This window comes from Solanum stenotomum, chromosome 6, assembly GCF_019186545.1.
Source record: "Solanum stenotomum isolate F172 chromosome 6, ASM1918654v1, whole genome shotgun sequence".
NCBI lineage: Eukaryota > Viridiplantae > Streptophyta > Magnoliopsida > Solanales > Solanaceae > Solanum > Solanum stenotomum.
Window position 1 is genome coordinate 39,981,113 of NC_064287.1, and position 7,944 is coordinate 39,989,056.

At 36.2% G+C, this 7,944-nt stretch overlaps 1 pseudogene; it reads right to left on the reverse strand.

Annotated features, from left to right (window-relative positions):
- Positions 1 to 1,012: 1,012 nt before the first annotated feature.
- LOC125868743 (uncharacterized) lies at positions 1,013 to 6,726 on the reverse strand (annotated as a pseudogene).
- Between the last annotated feature and the right edge of the window lie 1,218 nt (positions 6,727 to 7,944).

Sequence of the window (7,944 nt, forward strand, 5' to 3'; positions counted from 1 at the left end):
CCCCCCCCCCCCCCCAATATAATAACTAATTAATTTTTACTTATGCTCAAATACAAATGCCCTATTAAAAAGAATAATATGCCAGTATTCAAAAAATCAAATAAGTATTTGTTCATGGTAAAACACCTTAAACCGATGTAGTTTTTTAAGTAGTCAAAGTTAGAATTAATCAAAACAAAAATAACTAAATACAATCCAATAATCATGAGAGAAGAGGGAGAGAGGGAGAGAGTTTGGGCCTTTCGGGCCTAAACTATTGTTTCCCAAAAATATTGGGCCAATTTTATTTCCCTTTTCAGATTCTTTTGTAAACCTTCTGCTGGTTTGGACCTTCTGCTGGTTTGGGCCTCTTTTCAATTGTATATAACACTGTATAACCGTTTATATAGTCGTATATCAGCTTCTCCCGATGTATATTAGCTCCCAATTCTTGACAAGGTTGACTCGAACAAAGAATGTTAGATTAAAACCCAACAAAATGCTAAGGGGAAGTCCCGGTGGATTCATATCAGAGACGAAGAGAGTTTCACATGCAAAGTAAACAAAGGAATGTGATTAGCTTCTATTTTTCTCTATATTCAATGGATAAATTGATATATCAGTGAAACTATGATAATCAATGTAGAATACTTTCAGAACTGAACTAAACATAAATTTTCATTCAACTTCTAAATAAAATGAGACAATGAGATGAACTTGAGAAAAAAATATGCTATATCAACTAATAAATTTTATCCTAACAATGATAATAACTAATCAATTTTTTACCTAGTTTATACTCAAATACAAATGCCCTATTAAAAAGAATAATATACAAGTATTCAAAAAATCAAATAAGAGTATTAAGAAGTATTAGTTTTTTTCATGGTAAAGCTTCACCTAAAACCTGTATAGTTTTTTATTTAATTAAGTTAATCTAAGTATTCGAAGTTAGAATTAATCAAAACAAAAATAACTAAATACAATCCAATAATCATGAGAGAGAGAGGGAGAGTGTTTGGGCCTTTCGGGCCTAAGCTGTTGCTGCCCAGACACATTGGGCCAACTTTATTTCCCTTTTCAGCTTCGTTTGAAAAACTTCTGCTGGTTTGGGCCTCTTTCCAGTTGTAACTTGTATATAACACTGTATAACAGAAACACAGCCTGTGAAAGTCACAAGTGATTAACATGTAAGAAGTAACAACCATCAAAGAGCAAGAATTAGAAAATTATACATCAACAACATGAAACAAACTCGTACAATTTTATCATGTTCCTTCAGCACTCTTTGTGGGTCCTAGGAACATTCAAAATCCTATTTCAACTTTGAAAATTGGTGGTTGACCACATAAGGTTTTGTTGGTAGAGTTAAAACTTGGTGAACTCTTTTGTCAGCACTGGAAGACTTGACTACATATTAGATTGCAAAGGCAAGCTTAAGGAATGGAATAAGAATGAACAAGGGAACCTGAAGATCCAAAGGTCTAAGTTGCTCAGCCAAATGGAAGACTTGGACTCTCTACTTGATAATAGAGCACTGACTGAGGAAGAATCGGTCAAAAAGGTAGTTGCTCTCATGGATTATGAAGAATTAGTTATTAATGAGGAGATTGCATGGAGACAGAGGTCTAGGATAGATGAAAGAGGACTGTCGGACTGAAATACTAAGTTTTTTCATCACACTGCCAATGCTTATAAGAGAAACAACAATATTGATAACTTAGAAGTACAGGGGGAGAACATGGAAATAAGGGGTGGACAAGGCAGTATCAGAAAGATTGGATAGGTTCTTAATTTCGGAAGAATGGAATACAAGCTTCAGGAACATAAGGCACATAACAACGTCACATATTCGGGCATATCTATCTATTTTCCATCATCTATTCTCAACGCTTCCGCCCCACATGGTTCATTCGTACCAAATTCAAGTCCATCATGCCATTATGCACAGAGTGACTTCCGATCAAATATGCTATATCAACTAATAAATATTAGCCTAACAATGGTTGTATAACAGGGTTTATATCAACAAAACAAGCTAAGTAGATTGCCCAAATTAGATTTAAAAGGCAGCATTCAAATATATATAAACATTATGAATAACGAATGTTTTGATCATGAAATTTCTAACGAGAGATAGATTCTAATAAATACAAGTCTAATACATATGGTGATGGAACACATAAATGAAGCCTAAATATTAATAATAGAAAGATATTTACAGTGAAGACACTAGAATGTAAAGAGAGAAGGTTACAAAAGGACCAACAACTACTTAGCAAGGAGACTAATTCTGGAAACGTACCTTCCCTTTGAGGACACAACAAGGGTGAGTTGGATTGTCCAAAAAAAAGGTTTTTTTTTTTTAAGCTTCTCTTCACAATGTACCACGATAATGCCTCGTGCATAGGGCATATATGACAGGCTGGGGGAAATATATGCTTGGACCAAACAGAAGTGTGCTTATGTATGAAATATCTCAATGACGAAGGGACCAAGGTTTCTCCAAGTTCTGGACTAGCATGAGATGGTTATTTGAACATTGCCCTCCTAGATCTTTATCATGATCCTAGTGCCTGCTATAGTCTGTTGCTGCAGTTCAGAATGAAGAACTTACAAAAAGTGCAATTACCACATCGTAACAAGTGATGGAGTTCCGTAGCACACCTTCTGTTGTACATCTCACGTCAACCGCATTCTTGGCACTGCTTATCCCCTACAAGGAGAGGAAGAGGAGAATGATATAGGCACGTGCATTTATCACTCAAATTACTGAATTAGAAGGTGATAACTTGCCTTAAAGGACGAATCTGACTTTTGTTCAGAAGACAAGTATCTGACTCTTTTTGTACAGGACGATACTTTGGATGCTGAATTGTCTTGCTCAGATGTAGAAGTTGACTTGCAAGAAGATTTTCTGAGTTTCTGGTTTGCCAGTTACAAGGAGAAGGATATTCTAGGATCAACTTGGGCTGTGCCTTTTATGATACATATGCCTTCAATTCCAGAATTAGCCAAGTCATCCTTTTTTGGGCCATAAAGCCAGGATAGTACAAAGGTACATACACACTCCTCCACTCCATTGTGAAATGTATGGTTCTCATTGTGTATCTACCAAAGAGAGGAAGAAGAAAATTTGAAGAAAAATGAATTAAGCCAATGAACCGATATGAATAAGTAGCCCTCTCCTTTTCCTCTTTGAGTCCTGCTACTTTTGCTTTATATGTTATGACAAATCCACATTTAGAGCAACAAATAAAACTGATACAAACTTTAATTAGGTTCAGCAAAGATGTCAACGTCCTCAAGAAAGACGGTAAGAAAATTTCAGTATGCTCAAAAGAACAACAACAACAATCTTTTTCCAAATTCTTAGAAACTTTAGTCCCCAATATGTTCACAAACCCACTCGCTTAGTTTGTCTCACACTCTATCCCTCTTCTTTTTTCTTTTCCTATCACACCCTAAACTGTACAGAAACACTACTAGAATGATCATTGTCCTTTAAAGAATTTTTTTTTATCACAGATAAGGAAATACTGAGAAAAGAGTCTGTAGTATCTTATTAATATCAATTACCATAAAACTCAACCCACATCAACAATTGCTCCCTTTGCTTGAGCCTTGAAGTCCTCCATTATCAACAAGGAATTATCTCATCACACCATCTTGCCAAATTACCTTCACAAGGCATCACCTAGTACTGCCAACTCCAACTGAGTCTTGGCAATGCCTAGACTATGAACCGAAACTGCCTTGATCATAATATCTGATGGATAGACATTTGTAGAAATCTTTTGACAACTATAATACCACTGGATACAATATCTCTACTGAAGTGATATTTAACAACAATATTCACTGTACGCTCATGATACACTCATTCTTAGTGAGATGAATGGCACTCTGACTGTAACAAAATATTGATGCTTTGCTCTTTTTTAGCCTGAATTCAGTCACTTGGCCACAATAGCTGCTTAGCAGCCTAACTTCATTCATCAACCTGTGGCCAAATAAATGATTTATTGCATCCGTAAAAGAGCCACTTACACAGACTGCATGATAGACAATGCAACTTTAGTTTGCAAAGTTGCATTCCAATTGACATCACCAGTAACCACCACAATGAGTAAGCAAGTAGCCTGTTAAATATCTCCTCCTACACAAGTCCTCAACATAGAATGAATATGTCATCTTGCTTTTCGCTGAATGTCAGACCAATATCTGTACTACTCTTCAAATATCTCAAAATTTATTTCACTGTTTACTACAGCTCAAAAAAATTGTTTCACTATCTGCTACTGCTTTGTTCAAGGACATGCCAGATTTCTACTCACCTGGGGTGGATGTAGGCTATAAGGTATGGGTTCACCAGATCCCAATAGTGTTGGCCTATACCCTGTATATGTGCTAAGAGATTCACTAAATATGTACAGAAATAAAAGTCAGAACTCATTACTAGAACTTGTGATTGTCCGTAACCCATAAAGGCCAAATCTTGGATCCATCTCTGCTACTCACCACACTAACAACATAAAACATGTTCGGACACTGCACTACATAATGCTACCAGTGCATATATTTCAGCTTTACTTCTTATCTTAAGACCCTTATTCTCTATGGTGATTCTCCATAATCAAGAATTTGGTTGACACCCTCGCTAGTTTTGTCTATTAACACATTATCATTGGCGTATAGCTTATGCAATGGGACCTCATGCTATATATCGTAAGTTAAATCTTATAACTAAAGTAAGCAAGTACAGAACTACATGCTCAATATCAACCCCTGGTGAACCCATAATAATGGGAAACTCCTTTGTATCTCCAATTACTGTTCTCACGCTAGTTTTTTTGAAAATGCACTTTCATACATATCCTTAAGTAATTTTTGTTTTGTTGTAACTTGTCAATAACATAAAAGTTCAACATTCTTATTTCATGCTTTTTTTTATAGTTGAAAAGGCACAGAAGATTACTTGCAACTGTTGATAACAAGGAAATAAACACTCCATTTAGAGCTGACACATCAAAAGAAAAGTACATATGCCATAAAAATGTTGCTCTAGTGAGCTTATGACTGAAAAAATTTCCTAAATCGCAAATTAGTGATCAACTCATAAACCAGACAACCACATGAACACTATGTATCCTTGATTTCTAAGGACTCGTCATACTTAGACTATGTCAACCTATCTCACCTTCCTCCTTTATCAGTGCTTAGGACCTATGCAATGCTAAAAAATAACATATGTGAGTTGATTACTTTGAAATGACTGTGAAGAAGTTAATACCAAGTAATATTAATCAAGATGCCTCAATCCTGAATTAGTTGTGATCAACCACAGAATCCTCTGTATCCTTGAATTCAAAGGTTCATCATAGATAGACTATGTCAACGTTCCTCACCTTAACTTCCTCCTTTCTAAGTTGCTCGGACTCTTCACTTTCGGTGCCGCACCCATGTCGACACGATGTGGGTGTGGGTGTGGGATCCTTACCCAATTTGGTCAATCGGCACTGGATACTTTGACCAAATTTGAGGGAGATATTCTGGGCAGATTCAATGATTTTTGTAATCTTATAACCTAAGATGAAATTGAAGAAAATGAAATACCTTGTATATATAAATTTCTACTATCACTCCCTTTCCTTTTATCTCCTTCCAAGATTCTCCTCTTTATTGTTATTTTCTTCTCGAGTTTTCCACATAATATCTCATAATTTAGGCTTTATACATCTATTTTTAGCTGAATCCCCGCACCTATATCCACACATGGATCCATATCCCCAAATCTTAAAATTAGGTCACAAAGAATTCGACCTCTAGATCCACACCCGCACCTGAGTTCGAGAAACTTAGCCTCATTTTATTCCATGACTAGGACCTCTATGTTTACAGAATATTCAGATAAATTTCTAAAAAAGCTTAATACATAACCAGCACCTTAAACTTTAAGACACTCGAACTAAGTCAAAATTCAATTGAACATCTCAACTCCCAAAAAAGTGTTCCAATTAGACACTTAAGGTTCAAATGTGGAAAAAAATGTGTCTTCTCATTCTTCTATTAAGTAATTGAGTCAACCATACAAAATATATCATATGCATTTGTCTCAGTAAGCCATAGAAAGCCCGATATTTTCTACCTGTGGTTGATATGAACGAAAACATGCAAAAAATATTTTCAATTTGAACAGTTTATCGAGTTAAAGGTGTCCAATTTGAACATGACTTAGTTCGAGTGGAATATTCTGCCACTCAACATCTGGAACTGAGAATTGAACAACATCAGAATGTAATAGAAATAGCTACCTCCATTAAATACATCTGGAAAAAAAAATTAAAAATTTCTCATACTTCAAACAGTTCATAACTCACCGCTTCAACAACGGCATCGTAGAAGAGCATATCATCTCTGCCGAAAGCATTACAAGCCGCACAGACAATCACTGCTTCCTTGACACTACCGCATTCGTTATCCTGCAGCTGTGGCGAGACAGACATTCCTAAACCTCCTGACGAATTCATCGATTTCCTCCTTCGATTTGAAGTCATCAGCAAGGAATTTCACAATCCCTCGAACTTCACCGTCCTCGTTTCACCGTCCACCGTGACTAGCGCACCGTACCATGAATCATCTCCCTTGTACCGATACTCTAAATCGTACTTCGCCGGATTTCCGTCGGATTTTTTCATTTCCGGCACGGGTAAATTCTTCAAATCTTCTGGAAACTTCGAGCTTATGTGTACGTATATTTGAAAATTTTGGGAAAATGGCAACTTCGAGCGCGTATGCCATTTATTTGCTTTTTGTTGTTTTGGGTAAGGGTCAAATGCTTCAACTGCAACAACAACAACAACAACAAAATCTCCGAGCAGAATGTATGCAAATTTTATTACAATTTTTATTATATGTAAAAATAAAGAAGTTATTTTTAAAAGAATCTCGATTCAAATGTATCAAACTCGAGTAACAGCTTAGATTGCAATAAAAGGTTTAAATATAATAGTACACCCTCTATTCATTTTTTATTATCATATTGCGCTTTTTGAAAGTAACAAATTTTCGAAGATAAATTAGATTACATTAATTTGATATTTAAAAAAAAATAGATATTCAAGAACTATATGAAAAGTATTATAGATTGCAATTTTTTACATATTAATATGATGAAAAAAATACATTATAAAACTTTGGTTAAATTTTTTATCGTTTGACTCTAAAAAAAAATCATGACAACTAAAAATGAACGAATAGAGTACTTCATTTATTCCTTTTTTGGGCTCATTTATGTTCTTTTTTATTAATTGTCTAATGAATTAAAAAAAAAATCTCTCGTATAATTTATTATTGATTTAATTTTAGATTCGGATTTTAATTACATAAATTTATCCATCCAAATTTCTGGCTTGCCACACCCAAATTCTTACTAATCTTTGTTTTTTAAATTTATATTTATCAAATTCATAACCCTGCCCCCCCTCCCGTTACCCCCTACCCCCCTCACCCACCCCCTCAATTACTCGGGAAATTACCAGTAATGCCCCTATCGACCTCAATCTTGTTTTTTGCTAGCTTGAGATTTAACTAAGCTTTCTTACTTTCAACTTTCAGTACAGGTGTCTCCTCTATCTAGTAATCTCGGACACATTCGGTGGTACCGATGAACTACACTTGCTTCTGGATAGATGCTACCCCTCCCTCCTATCCCCCCCTTCTTCGTACCCCATACCCCCCCTCCCCTTCCTACCCCACCCTCAACCTACCCCACCCCTCATTACCCCACACCTCCTACCCTAACCCTTATACCCCTACCCCTTCTACCCCTACCCATTCTACCCTACCCCACTACCCACTACCCCTCACCTACCTACCCCCTCCCCCCACACCCTCTTAACCCCCCACCTTCCTAACCCTCACCCCCACCCCCACCCTCTTAACCCCTTAACCCTCCCCATCTAA